Source organism: Amblyraja radiata, chromosome 5, assembly GCF_010909765.2.
Source record: "Amblyraja radiata isolate CabotCenter1 chromosome 5, sAmbRad1.1.pri, whole genome shotgun sequence".
NCBI classification, from domain to species: Eukaryota; Metazoa; Chordata; class Chondrichthyes; order Rajiformes; family Rajidae; genus Amblyraja; species Amblyraja radiata.
The window spans coordinates 75,588,401-75,606,772 of NC_045960.1; the positions used below are offsets into that span (position 1 = coordinate 75,588,401).

General features: G+C 39.1%; 1 protein-coding gene across 1 annotated transcript in view; it reads right to left on the reverse strand.

The window, feature by feature from the left end:
• vsnl1 (visinin like 1) overlaps positions 1-14,833 on the reverse strand; it is a 104,861-nt gene extending 90,028 nt beyond the window's left edge. Inside the window, exon 1 of the mRNA XM_033021563.1 lies at positions 14,411-14,833. The gene's annotated coding sequence lies outside the window, so the exon portion shown is untranslated. The remainder of the gene's footprint in view (positions 1-14,410) is intronic.
• Between the last annotated feature and the right edge of the window lie 3,539 nt (positions 14,834-18,372).

An 18,372-nucleotide genomic window follows, 5' to 3' on the forward strand; every position in this document is an offset into this window, starting at 1 on the left:
TCCCAGCATTAACAGATGTATTAGTCGCATACAAGCCTTAGTGGACATGTGGCATTTATTTTACAAATTCACCAATATTAACTGGTATTAGGGCGAATGAGGAGCTGGCTGGATCAGGACAGCAACCTGGTGTGTAACTATTAATGTAATTGGCCTTGGTCTATTTGCCACCTCAGCAAAAACCCTGCAGTTGGAATTTACCTATTTAGTTTGCTTTGCACACTGTTTGTTCCTGGTACCTGAGCCTCCTGGTAGGTTAAAATCAACCTCTAGATCTCGTCAACTTAAAGGTAACCATGTGAAATATGTAAACAACCAATAAATCATATTGAACATTGGACTGTATAGTACATCTGTCCTCCAATTGACTGTGATTACTGTCAGATTCCAAGAGGTCTGGTGAGAGGAGAATACAATACAGCAATAGAAATACAGGACACAGGGAAACATAAATAACAAGACGGTTTATTTTGTTTGTGAAGATTTATACATCTTTAGCTAGAGGGTAAATGCAGCTAGAATGTTATTGCCAATGTTTTCAGATGGTTTAATAAACCATATTTCCTTATCACGAAGGAGGAAGCCATTCTGCCCATTAAGTCTATGGCAGCTCTCAGATCAACTTCAATGCCCCATTCAATTTTCCCTGTACCTATTCTTCCTACATTCCCACCACAATTACAGTTAGGCACTTTATAGTGGCCAAGTAACCCACCAATCAGTATGTTTGTGGCCTATGGGAGGAAAGTAGCCCGATGAAACCCATGGAGGATAACACACAGACCAGTGAGCACCAGAGGTCAAGGTTGACCTCCAGTCATTGTAAAGGGCCTGTCCCACTGTATGAGGTAATTCAAGACTTCTCCCGAGTTCCCCCCTGATTCGAGCTCGTGTAATGTACGTAGCGGGTATGTAGGGGCTCGTACGAGTAAAAAGTAACAATTTTTTTCATCACAAGTACTTTTTTTATTCGTGGACATTTTTCACAGTGTTGAAAAAACGTCACGAGTTTACCGGATTTCCCAAGTACCTACCGTTACTCATACGAGCCGCTACGTGACATCCACAAGCTCCTACGTACCCACTACGTAGCTTACCATAGCTCGAATTAGGGGAGAACTCGGGAGAACTCTTGAATTACCTCGTACAGTGGGACAGGCCCTTAACTGTTAGGCAGCAGCACGATCTGCTGTGCATCGTCCCACGAAAAAGAAACGTCTGCCAACATTTTAATTTGAGTGAGCCTTGTTCGAAAATATCACTCTCTCTTTGATATTTCACAGACATCTTCGTGCACCCATTGCCAAAGATAGTGTTGGGACTTGGAATAAAATTCCTCTGAACTTGAATAGAGCCCTTTCTCATTCATAGTATCTATTAATGATTTATCACATCTCTGCACAATAACACTATCCCACACACACTAAGGACTATTTACAATTTAACCAACCCAAATAGCCTACAAATCTGTGCACCTTTGCAGTGTAGGAGGAAACTGGAGATCCCAGAGGAAATCCACACAGATCACAGGGAGAACGTACAAACTCCACAGCACCTGTAGTCAGGATCGAACCTACGTCTCTGGCGCTGTACGGCAGCAGCTCTACCACTGTGCCATCGTGTCGCCCTTTGAGGAGGTTTGTACATGATAATAAAACTAGCTGACAGAGGTGAAAAACTTCACAAGTAGAAGGATGTCAGTGGATTCAGTACAGAAGTGGTAAAAATAATTCAATCTAGAAAATAAAATGTCATATTATACAATAGGGAAGTAGAAAAGGAACACATAACACTGTGGAGGATACTGACAGGTCAGGAGGAACATAACCTATCAGAAAAAAATAATAGTCTGAGGCTGTTTTATTTAGAAAAAAAGGCAGCCCAGTGAAAATGTGTAGGTGGGGAAGGGGGAGGTGGGGTAAGAGTTGGATAACACATTCCCTAAACAGAGGGTTAAAATGCAATGACTTAATGGAATTGTTGAAAGGATTATTGGAAGGATGAAGAAAATGTTTGCACCTAGAGGGTGCTGTTGGTTTAAAATATGCTGGAGGCAGAAAATCCTTACGACGTTTAAAAAGTTTTATTTTGATGTGTTTGAAGAAGCACAACCTGCAGGGCAGTGGATGAAGTGCCAGACATAGGATTAGACTGTTGCTCTTTCTCAAGCGACACATATATGATTGGGCTTGATGGTTCTTGCAAATACATATCTTTTCTACAATGGGGCAAGAGATCTACCAATGGCCAATATGTGCATGGGCCAGCAATTTTAAAAACAAAAATTAATTCTGCACTTAAACTTTCTAGATGCAAGGAACAACTTAATAGCCCTAGGCAGCAGGGATACATCACCGCTGGCAGCCTTCTGGGATTTTGCTTTGAATTGTTTTTGACTGCAATAGCAACGTGTTCCTGATATGAAGGACTACTGCTCTGTTCACAATCTATTGAAAGTTGACAATAAAAACATCCTTGAATAATGAAGAAGGGAATTATTTTATCAAAGCTGCAAGTGGAAAATGCTGCAGAAGCTGGAACTTTGAAGTAGAAACAAAAAAAAGGAAATATTCATAGCAGTGTGCATCAGCAAAACCAAGAAACAGGTTTTGCACAACTTGATTGCTAAAAATCATGGAAGAGTAACTGAATGATTTGTTTTAAAAGATACAGCATGGAATCAGGCCTTCCAAGTCCACACGTCTTCAATCACGATCAATCACGCCTTCAAACTAATTCTACGTTGTCCTATTTTTACATCCACTCCCTACACAGTAGGGGCAATTTACATACCAATTAACCTACAACCCTGCACATCTTTGGGATGTGGGAGGAAACTGGAACACCTGTAGGAGGCACAAGTGGTCACAGGGAGAATGTGTGTGCAAACTTCTAACAGACAGCGTCCAAGTTCAGGATTGAACCCGAGTCTCTGGTGCTGCAAGGTACCATCTGTACCACTGCGCTGAACCCATTTTAAAATAAAGAACGCATCCAAAACAATCATGGATGTCTAAATCACATGAAGTTTGAAAAGGCAAGCGTAAAATGTCCCACTAGTTGTAGGTCAGGTGCACTGAGGAGGGATGGAGGATAGTCTGAATATTTTAGGAATGTGTATTCATGGAAAAGGCTGCACAGACTTTGAAAAGGAACGTTTGAGATACAACTGACAAAATAAAAGACAGCTGTTGAACTTGACTAAGGCTGAAGATGCCTTGTTATAAATCAAAGAAAGAACAGAAGCTACACTTAAAATATCTAACAATAAACCAAAGGCAAAAAGTACAACATGGAATGAGCTATAATGTTGCAAATGGTACAACAATAATCCCACAAAACCTTCAGCAAAATCATACTCAATATCACATAGGAATACCATCACTACAATGTCTGCAAATTGCAAAAAAAAGAAAAATAATCCTCAGGATAACTTTGTTGTTCATCACTTGCTCGCGAGTAAGATCATGACATTTAGTCTACAGTGCAGCATGCATACAGAGATGGCTGATAAGACCAATCTGGGCTCGAAGGTTCCATCCACACATGACAGAGGTGCAGGAATGCTGTACAACATCAGCGGTTCTTGATTTTCAAGATTCTCCTTTCTTCATTGCTTCCTCCATTCTCGCATCCTCAAATGAATGGCCAGTTTTTTTATATGGCTGTGCCAAAGAGGACGATCCATGCTTGTTGCTGCCATTGGTGTGCGTAAATGTTTAAACTGTCAGGGATGTTCTAAGAGAGTCTATGTGTCTCTGTTTTTCTGTGTCCACCATGTGATATTTACCTTCAGTCAGCTCTCCAAAATGTAGCTGCATCAGACATTATTCTGACATGTTCTTGTCCACCTGAATAGTGATTCTTTCAACAGCGTGTGGATGCTGCGGAGGTTTGGCTGGGAGAGAAATCTGTGGCATTTTGTCTTGCCACTTAATGTGAAGTATTCTGTGCAGACGGTTCATTGGAAATGGTTAAGCTATCTGGATATCTGCTGTACACTATCTATGTCTCGCAAGCGTAAAATAAGGTGGGTATGACAACAGCATGGTCTGTGGGTTAAATCTTCGTTCCCACACTTTACTTCTGTCTTCCAACCAGCAATAGACAACAACACAACCTCACCAGTGCCATGAATGTCCCAAGAAAATATTTTAGAAATGCAACGAAATAAAACTAGCATAAACAGAGTTGAGGGCTTAGAAAGAATTAGTCCATTTCTGAAAGGGTCAGAGTGCAATTTTAAGCAAAGTCTAGTTGTGGCAAGGTCAAGAACTAGGGTTATATGATGCGTAGGTGAAAACTGTGGACTTAAGTACTTGAAAGCAGTAGTTTGCAAAAAACAGTATCCAAGAACTAGAGTGAAAACAAAATGCTGTAGGAATTCAGCAGGTCAGACAACATCTGAGCCGGGGAATGGACAGAAATCGTTTCATCTCGAGCCCTTCTTCAAGGAATATCAAGTTCAAGGATTAGAAGGCTTCATTGTGGGCTGAGCAGATACCTGCAAGATCTCGTCATAACATCTTCAAACTACTAAAACGGAAGCAGAGAATATGAAGAGTAAGTTAAATTAGACCGTTGAATTGTTCTTTCAGAGAATTGGTCAATAATCATAGTTGCAATTATTACTTCTAAAAATCGCAGGTGTAAATTTGGCAATTCGAACAACTCCTTGAGGAATCAATTGGTATTTCTGTTGCCCAATCAGCACAAAAAGCATATTTCTGTTAACCTGTTCTAATTTGTGTTTTTGAACAACATCAGCACAACACAAGATATTTCCTAAACCAAGAATATTGCAGCTATGACATTCAAGAAGTCAGCTGGAGATCAGAAAACCAATTAAAATTTTTTTTTTTAAATCCTATTTTGATAGTCATACAGTTGATTATTTCATATCTGTCAACAAACTAATTATATTGTTGTGAAATGGCAAAAAAGGTGTTCAGGCAATCAAACAGGAGTATAAATTGAAACAGGAAAACAAGAAAGATTTAAGAGTTTTGTTTGAATTAAATGGGAGAATCGTACAAGGTTTCTTACTGATATAATTAGGCAGAGAATTGACACGATGGCATTAAGCTCAATATCTGCAGCTTTTCAACTCAATCCCGGTCCATCTCTCTCACTGCTCCCCCTCTGTGATTCCGCCTTCCCTCCGACTAAAAATCTAACTTCAGATAGCCCTTGCTTTCTCTCTCCATCCCCTTCCCCTTCCCAGTTCTCCCACTAGTCTTACGGTCTCCTACTACATTCTATCTTTGTCCCGCCCCCTCCCCTGACGTCAGTCTGAAGAAGGGTCTCGATCCAAAATGTCGCCCATTCCTTCTCTCCAGAGATGCTGCCTCATCCACTGAGTTACTCCAGCATTTTGCGTCTACCTTCGATTTAAACCAGCATCTGTAGTTCTTTCTTACACATCAGGTCCATTATGGTTGGGTGTTGAAAGAAATGTGCTTGGAAAAATGTTGCCATTGGTCTGCTGTAGCTATTTTTATTCCAAAAATCATATAGGATTCAGTGCGAAGCAATGAAACCGATGATATTGGATGGCACAGTGGCGCAGCAGTAAAGTTGCTGCCTCACAGCACCAGAGACCAGGGTTGGATCCTGACTACAGGTGGTCTGTACGGAGTTGTACTCCATAGACGTACAGGTTTGTAGGTTAATTGGCTTCTGCATATTGTAAATTGTCCCTCGTGTGCAGGATGCTGCTAGTGTATGGGGTGATCGCTGGTCAGCGCTGACTCGGTGGGCCGATGGGCCTGTTTCCACGCTGTATGTCTAAAGTTAATTAATTTTTTAAAAGAGTTTCAGACCTCTTTTCCAAAGCTGTTTTAAAGAAGAGTGCTGTATAATGCTAGCACCTCATATTCCTCGTGGGTAGCCTATACCCTATAGGTATGACCATTTAACTCTCCAGTTTTAAGTAACAACATTTACTCATTCCTTTTGTTCCTGTCACTTCCAATCAGCCTGTTGCATTCCCTCCTCCATCTGGTTCCGTCCGCTTATCATTCGCCCTTATCTGGTTCCACTTATCACCTTCCTTACTTATCAGACTCCAACATTGGCATCCTCTTGTGTTTCTACTTGCCACATTCCAGCTATATCGCTATCTTCACCCTTCCCTTAACTTCTCTCCCCCCCCCCTACATACATCACCACAAGCCTGTCTCCATCTGCCTCCCTTCCCCACTCTCTCCTTTTCTGACCATCTACCGACCAGCCATTGACTCCACACCACCCGACTCTATCTGCCCCTCATCTTCCACCTTTTCTGGTTTCACCCATCTCCTGCCAGTCCCTGCTTCACCTCTATCTCACCTCTTTAATATTGACTCGCTCTCCTCTATATTTTCAGACCTGATGCCGACTCAAGATGCCAACCTTGCCTCCATAAATACTGCCCGATATACTGTTCTTCTGTCAGTTTGTTGTTTATTCTAGGTTACAGCATCTACAGTCTCGTGTCACCTGTATCATTCTAAATTACTCAATAAAATCTAAAGTCTTGAGATTAATAACCTTTCTCCATTATGCAAATTGTTGAACCTTTCTCTATTATGCAAAATGTTGAACAAAGTTGCCTTTTCCTTTAAAAAGTTCAACTTGAATCCAAGTAATCTAAATAAAGAATTTCCATTTATTTGTCTGCTTGCTAAATTTGGCTCATTCCCCATTTAGACCTTAATTAGTTTTGAGTTTTGCAGAAAACCTGATGAGGCTTTATTTCCAAAACAGAATAGCATGATGAAAAATATACAAGAACACCCAAGTGTCACTGGCTCAGAATTTGCTTTCAAGTAATTTTTTTTGGCAAGCAATAACATTACAAAAACAACACAGTCTATAATAGAATCAGCTCTATTCATCTTTTGAATTGATTACAAACCAATGGTCGATAACTGTCACTGTCCTTGATCTTGGTGATCCGGGTGTATTCAATAAAATATTGAATTATCCATACTGGGATTCTTTTAGGATATGGGTACTTCCAAAGCATCATTCAGATTTTTTGTTTTTTTATAGAAAAAGTTTGTATTTTGTTCTGTGCATTGTTAAATCCAATAACTTCAATAACATACTGTTTATACAGCTTTACTTTTATTATTGCCAAAATTCATTAGCAGCTCATGGAAAAAACAATCACAAAATTGACAGTCATTCTTTTAAACAGAGAAAAAAAAAATCTTTGAGCAATGAAAATTAAAAGCTTTTCAACTTTAAAAATAAATCTAAGGCATAATAAAATTGACTGTTCTTATTGCGTCCAGTTAGACTACACAGGAGAATTGGTCCAGATTTATTTCCAAGGGAACCCCAAGCTCGTACTGAGGTTATGGAATTTGAGGATCATTGTACAGTCACACCACTCTATCTTCGTAAAAATAATTAGATAATCACTCTGGCCACCAGAGACATCCTGCTCCTTACCACTACATTACATTTATAGCATCGACAAAAAAAAATCCTTTTATGCTTGTGTTAGAGTTGCATTTTCCTGTGGATATTAATTTCTGCTAAAATAGGAACCATATTCTGTATATTGTAATTAGAATTAGGGATTGTTATACAAAAGGCCAAATTTGTAAGTACAGGTAGATGGGTTCTTTAAAGTACCAATTTGGGCAAGTGGGATGTGGTGATAAACATTTCTATTGATATTGAAATTCATTATTAATTTCTCTGATTACCGTAATAAGGTGGATAATTTACTAATCTAGTTAATGGGCAAAAGCATGTGTGCTTCTGCCATCTGCCCATTGATTAAACTCACTCTTCCAAGTACTTACTGGCCTGATGTGGATGTGGGTCCAATTGTTGTGGGTCTTCACACCATGTACCAAGGTCTCATCATAGAAACATAGAACCATAGAAAATAAGTGCAGGAGGAGGCCATTCGGCCCTTTGAGCCTGCACAGTCATTCATTGTTATCATGGCTGATCGTCCCCTATCAATAACCCGTGCCTGCCTTCTCCCCATATCCCTTGATTCCACTAGCCCCTAGAGCTCTATCTAACTCTCTCTTTAAATCCATCCAGTGATTTGGCCTCCACTGCCCTCTGTGGCAGGGAATTCCATAAATTCACAACTCTCTGTACTCCCTCTATGGCAAGAATGCCTTTCCTCAGATTAGGAGACCAAAACTGTACGCAATACTCCAGGTGTGGTCTCACCAAGACCCTGTACAACTGCAGTAGAACCTCCCTGCTCCTATAATCAAATCCTTTTGCTATGAATGCTAACATACCATTCGCTTTCTTCACTGCCTGCTGCACCTGCATGCCTACTTTCAATGACTGGTGTACCTTGACACCCAGGTGTCGTTGCATCTCCCCTTTAATCGGCCACCATTCAGATAATAGTCTACTTTCCTGTTTTTCCCACCAAAGTGGATAACCTCACATTTATCCACATTATACTGCATCTGCCATGCATTTGCCCACTCACTCAGCCTATCCAAGTCACCTTGCAGCCTCCTAGCATCCTCCTCACAGCTAACACTGCTCCCCAGCTTCGTGTCATCCGCAAACCTGGAGATGTTGCATTCAATTCCCTCGTCCAAATCATTAATATATAATATCGTCCAAATCATTAACATTAATATATATAATGAAAATTTATTTCAGTTTCTCTACCCCCTTAGATCCTTTGTCCTCCAGTACATTTGGGAGATTGTTTGTGTCTTCCTTAGTGAAGACAGATCCGAAGTGATTAGGTCTTAGGTGGCATGGCCTCGGGGCCCAACTCAAGGAATGCACTGACAGCCTTTGACAGTGGCAAGAACGCAGGAATAGTTTCATCTTCCAACAAAGTCTGTAGAGGCTTACCGAGATTTTTTTTTCTGGATATCCGGTGACAAATACAAATCATTCAAGTGGCTTTAAATTATTACAAATATATTTAAAAAATAAAAACACCAATGGAACATTGACATCAATTGAACTAGGTAGCAAACCAAGTAAGCTGATTTTTTTCCTAAAAGTCTACCTTGAAAACAATGGGAATTTCAAGTCAGGCTGGAGGAGGATCACGTAATGCTGGGGAATCTCAGCACAACCAGACTCTGGTCCTGGAGGCAAAGTAGTAAGGAGCATCTTAGCCTTGGTGGTTTCCTTTGGATTTGTCAAACATTGCCAAGTCAAAATTAGCTCATTGTTATTGTTAATTGTTAGATATAACCTTAATCATAGACCTAGATCTATAAAGGGTCTTTGCTATCTTTACATTAATGAGTCCTTTGACACTCAATTGTAAAATGAGAGTAAAGCTTCTAGTTTGCTTAATCAGCATGCATTCTGCCATTCCAAGTAATTAACTTCCCCACCAGATGCACTGTTGGGAAATCACCAATGTTTTGTTCAAGTTAACTAAGTTAGTGATCTCTACTGTATCGAGCAAAAGCACCAGGGTCAAGGGAACACCATCACCTGCACTCTCCTTCAAGGCAGACATCATCCAGACAGACTGCTTCACAATAATTGGATCACAAGTCAAAACTCTTTACCTTGCAGCACTGTAGGAATACTTATAAAAGGATTGCCACACTTCATTAGCCGACTCACCACTTACCTTTTCAAGGACAATTTGAAATGGAGCCTATATCCCAGTGACATTATTTTTAATTAAATGGCATTCTTGAACAGGACAGTAAATAATGCATTATTTTTGAGCATTTAAATTTTTCTTCAAGCATTTGGCTACTTTGCCTCGCGAAGGCAGTGGTAGGTCATCTTTCGAACTGATGCAATCCATGTGAAGATGCTCTTACAAATGTGGCTAGAATGATGCATGCATGTGGTCTAGATTAGGATATTATTATTTTCTGAGTCAAGTTGGCATACAACTTGGTGGAGAGTCACATTATTGTTATCCTTGTGCTTCTAGGTAACCTTAACTAATTTATCTCAACACCTTTAGATGTGTCACTATAAGACAGTTTGCTGCATTTTCTACTTGCAAATTGCGACTCTCCGAATCACGAATATAGTTCAGACTTATTTTGACAGGAGACAGGCTTGGAAAGAAACTCTCAAAAATACTATACTTAAGTTTCCTTTGTAATTTCCCCAGGGAAGTGTCTGACAAGTCTACTTCTCTATAACTCTCAAAGTTCTACTTCTAGTAGAATGCATTTTCATTTCTGAATTGTTTTTAGTGAATCTCTAACATCAATTCTTTTACCAAAGACGTGGATTATTATTTTTTAAATTTTTCATCCAGCTTGTTTTTACTGCTGCATGAATAAATGTGTTTTAAATGCCAATTTCATTGCCTTCCCCCACCCATCCCAAAAGGTGATAGGAAACACTGCCATTGGGCTGTGTGCTGTGACCGAGCCTTTCTGATAAGTTTGTCGGCCTCAGAATGTACAATTATAGAACGGTTTCAGTATTGGTGGTAGGATGTCAATTGCTGTTTGCATGAAAATTCCTGAGAAAACCTTGTGGTCTTCAAACTAGGGCTACAAAATGTTGTAATAGTATTGTTGGTGGCACAATGACACAGCTAGCAGATGTAATACAAATGAACTGCAGGTGCTGGTATATACCAAAGATAGACACAAAGTGCTGGAGTAACTCAGTGGGTCAGGCAGCAACTCTGGAGAAGATGAATAAGCGACGTTTTAGGTCAGAACCTATCTTGAGACTGAAGAAAGGTCCTGACTGAAACATCACCTATCCCTCTTCTCCAGAGATGCTGCTTGACCCGCTGAGTTACTCCAGCACTTTGTGTCTATCTCAGCTAGTAGTTCAAATGTAAAGGTGGGTGTTTGGTGGTGAGAGTGGAATCAGTGGGTCAAAGGGCTTGTTTTCATGCTGTATCTCTCGGCATGACATCAAATTAATGGCAGTAATTCTTGGTTCAACCACAGCTTTCTTATTTGACTCGAGGTTCTGGGTTAAAAGTGAAAAAAATCTACATTGTGGTAGGTCTTCTCTGAAGACCAGATATTAAATGGAGACAGCATATTTTGGAAGGAATCAGCAGGTCAAGTAGCATTTGGTCTGAAAAATTATTTTGGTTTCTCTTTCCACAGATGCTGCCTGACCTGCTGAGTATTTCTAGCAGTTCCTGTTTAGTTTTTAATTCATATTTGCAGCATCTGCAGTTGTTTGATTTGTGTTATAAGAGGCCACATCTTTCTTCTAGGTTGTATATAAAAGATTCCATAGCATTGTTTGACCCAGGAGGGAGGGAGATTTTCTGAGACCCAACATTTAGTCTCCAACCAATAAAAATGCAGATTACCTGGCAATAAACGTTCATTTACTCCTGGGTTTATTTGGTACACAACATCATTGTGTTGTCTTTATTAAACATAGTTAATTGATTGTAACGTGTCCTAGGACATTGAGGCCATGACAAGTGACGGTGTAAATGCAGGTTCATTTAATAGCAATTAATGGAGGCAACAGATCTTTCAGAGACAGTGCAGCGTAATTCCTAGAGGGGGATGACCAGAAGTGCTGTAATAGAAAGTTAGAGTATTTATAACTGATGTCTATGCGGTAAATGTACGAATGTGTTTCCGATAACTTACTTAAGAATTACAGCAAAACAATAATCAATATATCACACAGCACAATAATAAAAACAAAACCATCTAAATGTATAATCAACTTTTTTTTCCCATACGTTCCAACCAATGCCCTTCTGTAGAAGCCTGCTTTTTATTTTACAAACGTGCCTTTTGCTTCACATTGTTGTCCTGTATTTGAATACAGTGGAGAATATCAAACTGGGCACGGAAAGGCCACCCTAATTATCATTCTGAAGCAAGACTGATTCCGAACAGGGACTATCCGCTGTTACAGGTAAAAAATGTATCATTGTCAATAGTTAGTAATCTCACATGAATGTGCAAAGTGCAGTTAAATCTAATTATTTCATATTTAAACATGATCTTATAAGTAACAATCACAAAATAATTTGATAAAATATTGACATAGACATGAGCTTAGTATGGAAGTAATATTTGAAAGAGGTTGTTATAAAACAGTGCAGGTAGTTATATTTCTAGATATTAGAGATTACACCAATGGGAATTGTGAACAATTCCTCATTTTATTCTATAGCAAGTCATGCCCTCTTCAGGGCGAATGTTTATCCAACATGCATTATTAAATGTGATGGGAGGAGGGGGCTTTATTTGTGGTGCATGTAATTCAAAATTATGATAGGCAGAGAATCAGCATATGCTTATTTCACTTTGTTTAGAAAAGTCCAATATCACTATCATGGGAGCAAGGTTATGAATGTTATCGACAGTGGGACAAAGTGTCTTATTTTACCAAAGTAATATAATCCTCTGCAGCACAAAATGCAAAGATTATCTGAAACCTCATTCATATCTCATTGCTAGATGGAGAACTACCATCTGCATAGTTCAGATCAGAAAAGTTCCAAGTCATCTCTGGGTGATCTTACAAAATTACAAGACAATTTTTCAAAAAACAGAAAATTTACTTTTGTGTAAACATTTAATTTGCATGTCACAGATTAAAGAGATTATCCAAATCTGGAAAATCCACTATTTGTGACACCTCTCCGATTCCTCCATTCTGATTTTGCATTGCGGAAATTATCCAGCTTGTTGTACGCAATGTTGTCAATGCTAGGATTTCATGATGGAACGCTTTCATGCCCACTTTCAAAATTCCTTTGGGCGTTTAACGCCGCATATAAAATCCCCACTCCAGTTACCCTATTGTACAAATCATATCTATTGTTCGTGCCAAAAGGATAACATGTCTTTGAAGAATACTCAATTTAGTAGAAAAAGATTATTTTGCATAAAATCAAAATGGTACAGCAACAAAAAAAATCATCTTTGTAACTGGTGAGTCGTTGCAGTTTAAAAGTGGGATATAATATATAAATTATAGCTATATCTACATTCAATGATTGTTCTGAGTCCTGCACGATTTAAAATCCTTTGGTATTCGATTTTAAAGATTGATTAATACATTCATAATATTTTTAGCATTGTCGAAAATCTGCGCTTTAATATTGGAATTACGAGTAGGTTCATAGAAAATCAAATCGGCTCACAGATCAATGCCCAAATCTGTGCCCTTTCAGTTTCCTTGACCGTAATCGTGTTTCTAGATAACATTCCGCTGCCGAAACTGACCATTCATATAATCTGGCTTCACGTTGTGGAATCACAAATCTCGCCAGTCACAACATTATGCCGATTTAGCAACTGTTAAAATACACAGTTCTGAAAGCTGTTTGGAGTTTAGCATAAGTATCTTATCACAACACATTACCAGGAGAACCACATCTACTCTGTAATTCAAATGTCAATGTTATTTATTTTACCTAAATGTTATAAACGAGGTACGTTTATCCATGCCATATCAATTTTTGCTCGAGTCATTGTTGTATTGATGAAATTGAATTATTTCCAGTTATTAAACGACACACTGATGTGTTCGCATTTCTTATTAGCTGGTAAAATACTTAATAATATGCACCAAATCAAAATTTAAAATAATGTTCTTTATCATCACTGGCAAAATATTATGCCCCTAGAAATAATGAAGCTTCATCAGGTTTTTTTTTCACCAACAAGCAACATATGCTTTCTTTTGTAGAAATGAAACAAACCTGCTGGGGGCAGTAGGCGGGGATAGATAGTGTTGCAACGCGCCTCAGGTTTGAGCCACGAGATCATTAACGAGTCGCTTTTGGATTATTATCACTTCATCGACCTTTGCAATTGCACAAACCTGTGCTTTGCTGTTTGCATTAAGGACAGTGAAGAGACCAACACTTTAAAAAAAAATCAAACAGAAAGTAAGCAGTTTTATTTACGGATACACTTCTAAGCCTTTGGGTGACATGCTTCTACTCATCTTTTCCAGGGCTTAGGAAACTGATGAATAATGATGTCTATGCGTTCCGGATTCTTCGTTGATTTTTTTTTGCAGGCACGCGACTGCGAATCACATTTCACGATGGAATTACGGCGGAAAATGACATGCACCTTGCATCGATAAATATGGTCCAACTACCAACGCTACACCTTTACGGAAAGAAGGGTAATCATGCATCGTCTCGGGGGTTTCTCCATGCTTATATGTACACAATTAACGCAGCGTGCTCACTCTCAAGATGCCAGAAATCGTGCTCAATTTTGATGAGAAAGTGAAATGCTGAAATGATTCCTGCTCCAACAACATATCGGTCATTATAAATGCCATTTTATATCACACAGACATGCCAGATTTACTGATGCGAGCTTTAGGCAAGACTGCACGGGTTAACAGGGGGAAGGGGGTAGAGATAACATTGCTATCGATGACGATCAAAACGCAGCTCTTAAACAAGCAGTCTGAATCAGCATGCGCTCAGTGCAACATTTTGCTTCAGTCCAGTGCATCATCCACTTACCTTTGTAGGTGAAACGGGTGTTTAAAAAAAATCTGCAGTTATTCTTTTTCGCTAGATCCGAAATCAGTTGAATCCAACCATTCGAGTTAAAAACAATGATAATGGTTGAGTCACAATGTTTGATGCAGGTCCAGTGGAACTGTGTGTATTCTGTTCAACAGGGCTCACGTCAGCTCTGAATTATGGGGGTACTGTTAAAGCAGGAGCGAATCTCAGCGTCAGTCCCCGTGAATCATACACTCCATATATTCGTTTTCTTTTGGAAGTAGTAACGTGGTTAGTTGATGTCATATGGTCTGAGTCTGCGCGGCTAAAAGAAGTCCGCCTCCCGTGAAGGATCTGCTGCTGCCTGAGATGGTCAGTTTCAGCCGCGATGCAACGATGGGACAGAAATGTACTCTGTCAGATGCAAGGGAAAGAAACGTGCAAACATTCCGATTTCACAGCACCTCATCTTAAAACACTTCCACGCCATTCATGATAGAATATTCAACGTGATTATTGTTAGGAATTCCACTATTATGTCAATATCAATCGCATCCTTGACAATTACATTTATTTTTTGAAATTCTAACTACATATATTTCAGTCACAAGGTAAACATATTTGCAAATGCTTTTATTTGATGAATTTGCTATGCCAACATGTGAAATATAAGAATCCTTTACTGCCCAGACACTCACATTTTCTAAAAAACGTTTCTTCAATTTATAGTTGAGGTCTAAATAAATTGTGCGTGAAACCGTTTAATGTTTAACGGGAAAGTGTTAAGTCAAAGTAAGCCAATATGTCGGTATGTTACATAATAGAGCATTCAGATCACGTATGTCGGTGCCTGGAATATGAGGAAACGTTTTGTTATTGTGAAAAATATCTGAATGAAATTAGCCTAGTAATAATATCTATAAAAAGTAGATTCTCAAATAAAGGCTGTTTTCTCTGGTAACCTTAAAAGACAACATAGGAATAAAGATATTTTATTTTAAATCGCTATTTAAAGAATTAAAATCGGCAAGATTGAAAATAACGTGTTGAACAATATTTACTTATGCAGTGAAAAAGATGTTCGTTATCATTTGCTTTTGCCAGTATATCTAGAGCGTGCAGGTTGTATTTGGAATCAGCATTAGGTATGGAGGGTTAGCTTATGGTGTCTTGAATGTTTAAAATACATTTTACAACAGAATAGTGCAGTTAAGAAAAATCTATGGTGTTTCCTTTCGACATCTATCATGGTGATCTGGATGAAAATAGTCATTTTATATGAACCATTGGGATAATTTAAGTTATTTGTTTCCATTTGCATTTTCATTACTTTATTTTTAATTTATGTTTCTATTAACTTTATTACTTATGAGAACATGATATAAAGTATTCTCTAATTAAATGGACATCAGAACCAAAAATCCTCAGCTGTTTCAAGTGTTCAACACATAAACATTAAATGAGCAACATAAACAATGGAGATGGTCAGAGTATCCACTTCTAGGTTGCTAAGAAGTATCTTCCACCTTGTAGTCTTACGAGAATGATGTGACTGCAGAGCAGAGTGGTATAATATGTGATAGACATTGTCTCCAATTGTTTAGCCTTTATAGATTCAAACATTAGTCAGTGTGTTGTGTAACCAAGTTGAAAGGGTACTAAGAACATCTCTTGGATTAGTGGAAAGTCGATCATTCATGGATCTGTGGTGGACTCCTAAAGTTCAAAAGAATATATCCATTCCAGTCTGTGAGGCCCAGAACTGTTATGAATAATCTTTTATAAACACTTTTTCTCACAGAGAGCTGTGAGTCTGTGGAATTCTCTGCCTCAGAGCGTGGTGGAGGCCGGTTTTCTGGATAATTTCAAGAGAGAGTTGGATAGGGCTCTTAAAGATAGCGGAGTCAGGGGATATGGGGAGAAGGCAAGAACGGGGTACTGATTGGGGATGATCAGCCATGATCACATTGAATGGCGGTGCTGGCTCGAAGGGCCAAATGGCCTACTCCTGCATCTATTGTCTATTGTCTAATCCAGATTCAGTTTTTGTACAACTGCACCAAAACTCCTTTTTCTTTATGTTTTCCATCAGTTTAAATTACGAATGTTTTATCTGCTGTTTTGAATATATTTTGTACTTGGCTGTTAGGTTTTGATGGGCCAGTTGTCGAGCTTCATTCATGTGTTCCTAAATTTCTGAATCTCTGCAGTTTGCAGCACTTTGCCATTTATAAAAACACTCCATTCTATCCATTTGGTCCAAAACAATGGTAACATCTGGTTTATTTTGGACAGTTTGATTGGTCACATTAAAAAATATTTTTGTTGATATATAATTATTTGATCCTGCCTATAACTTATTTTACTACCCATTCTCTTGTTATTGACAACAATTCATCACGATTTCTAAATCATTAATAAATTGAGGAGACTGGAACATAGATTGAAGTGACATTCCATAAGTCACTTTTAATCAGGTTTAAAATCTAGCTATTATTCCTTAACTAGATACCTAGATAATTAAAATTGATGTTCTACCAATCGGTGGTAGCCAGTGCCATCGTCTTCGCTGTTGTGTGCTGAGACAACAGGATTAACAAGCTCATCAGGAAGACTGGCTACGCTCTGGGGGCGGAGTTGGATTCATGGGAGGTGGTCTTGGAGGGGAGGATGCGCCTCAAATTGTAGAGCATCTTGGACAATACAGCTCACCCCCTCCATGACACACTGGTCAACCTGAGGAGTACCTTCAGCAACAAACTAATTCCACCAAGATGCAGGACAGAACACCACAGGAGATCCTTCTTCCCCATGGCTATCAAACTATACAACTCTTCCCCCTTCTGTCATAGGGTAGACTGACTCTTCTCCCCCCTCCCCCTCTCCAATCCACACATCCCCAATCCTTTCTACTCAACACTTTAATTTCATGTTTCATGCATCTTGTGTTTTATGACTGTTGGCAGATCAATATCCCTCCTGGAATAAATAAAGTTCTATCATATTGTATCGTAAACTCTGTGCTCAAAATATTTTCAGAGGGGCACCATCTTGTGAATTTTATAATGTGAATTGCTATCATTTGTGCATTGCTTTTGCTGTTTTCAACATTTGTGCTGCGTCCAGCAATAGAGGGATGCGGTGAGACCTGGCACAACATGACCATTTCTTATATTAGTCTACTGTAAGCTTAAAGGAGTGAAGCAGCTCACAAACCACCCACTCACTGCCCAGTCAGCCACTACCTGCCCCATCTGTGAAAGAGTCAATGGTTATGGGGAGAAGGCAGGAGAATGGAATTGAGAGGGAAAGATAGATCAGCCATGATTGAATGGCGGACCAGACTAAATGGGCCAAATAGCCTACTCTGCTCCAAAGACTTGTGAACTAATGCGTCTGAGTAGAAGTAAGTCATCCTCAATCTTAAAGTCTGGAGAATAAACTATTAATTGTGCAAAATACATGCATACATTGGAGGCCCTTTGGTGTGCATGGTGCTGAACTTAGAAGAATCATAGTCATACAAGATAGCAGCAGGCAATTAGGCCCACCATATCCACCCATCTATATTAATCCCACCTTTCAGCTCTTGGCTTGTAGCCTTTTATGCGAAGGGGATTCAAGTGCTTGTCTGGACACAAACATTTAAACAGGCACATAGATAGGACAGGTTTAGAGGGATATGGGTCAAACGCAGGCAGGTGGGACTAGTGTGGATGGAATATTTTGGTTGGTGTGAGCAAGTTGGGCCACAGGGCCTGTTTCCACACTGTATGACTCTATGACCTTATAACTCACGGCAGCAACTCTGCTTCCACCACTCTCTCATTGTATTCCAAGTACTCATCATTTTCTGGAAAAAAAATCTACCTCAAGAGTCAAGTCAAGAGAGTTTTATTGTCATGTGTCCCAGATAGGACAATGACATTCTTACTTGCTGCAGCACAACAGAATATGAAAACATAATGCAAAATGGA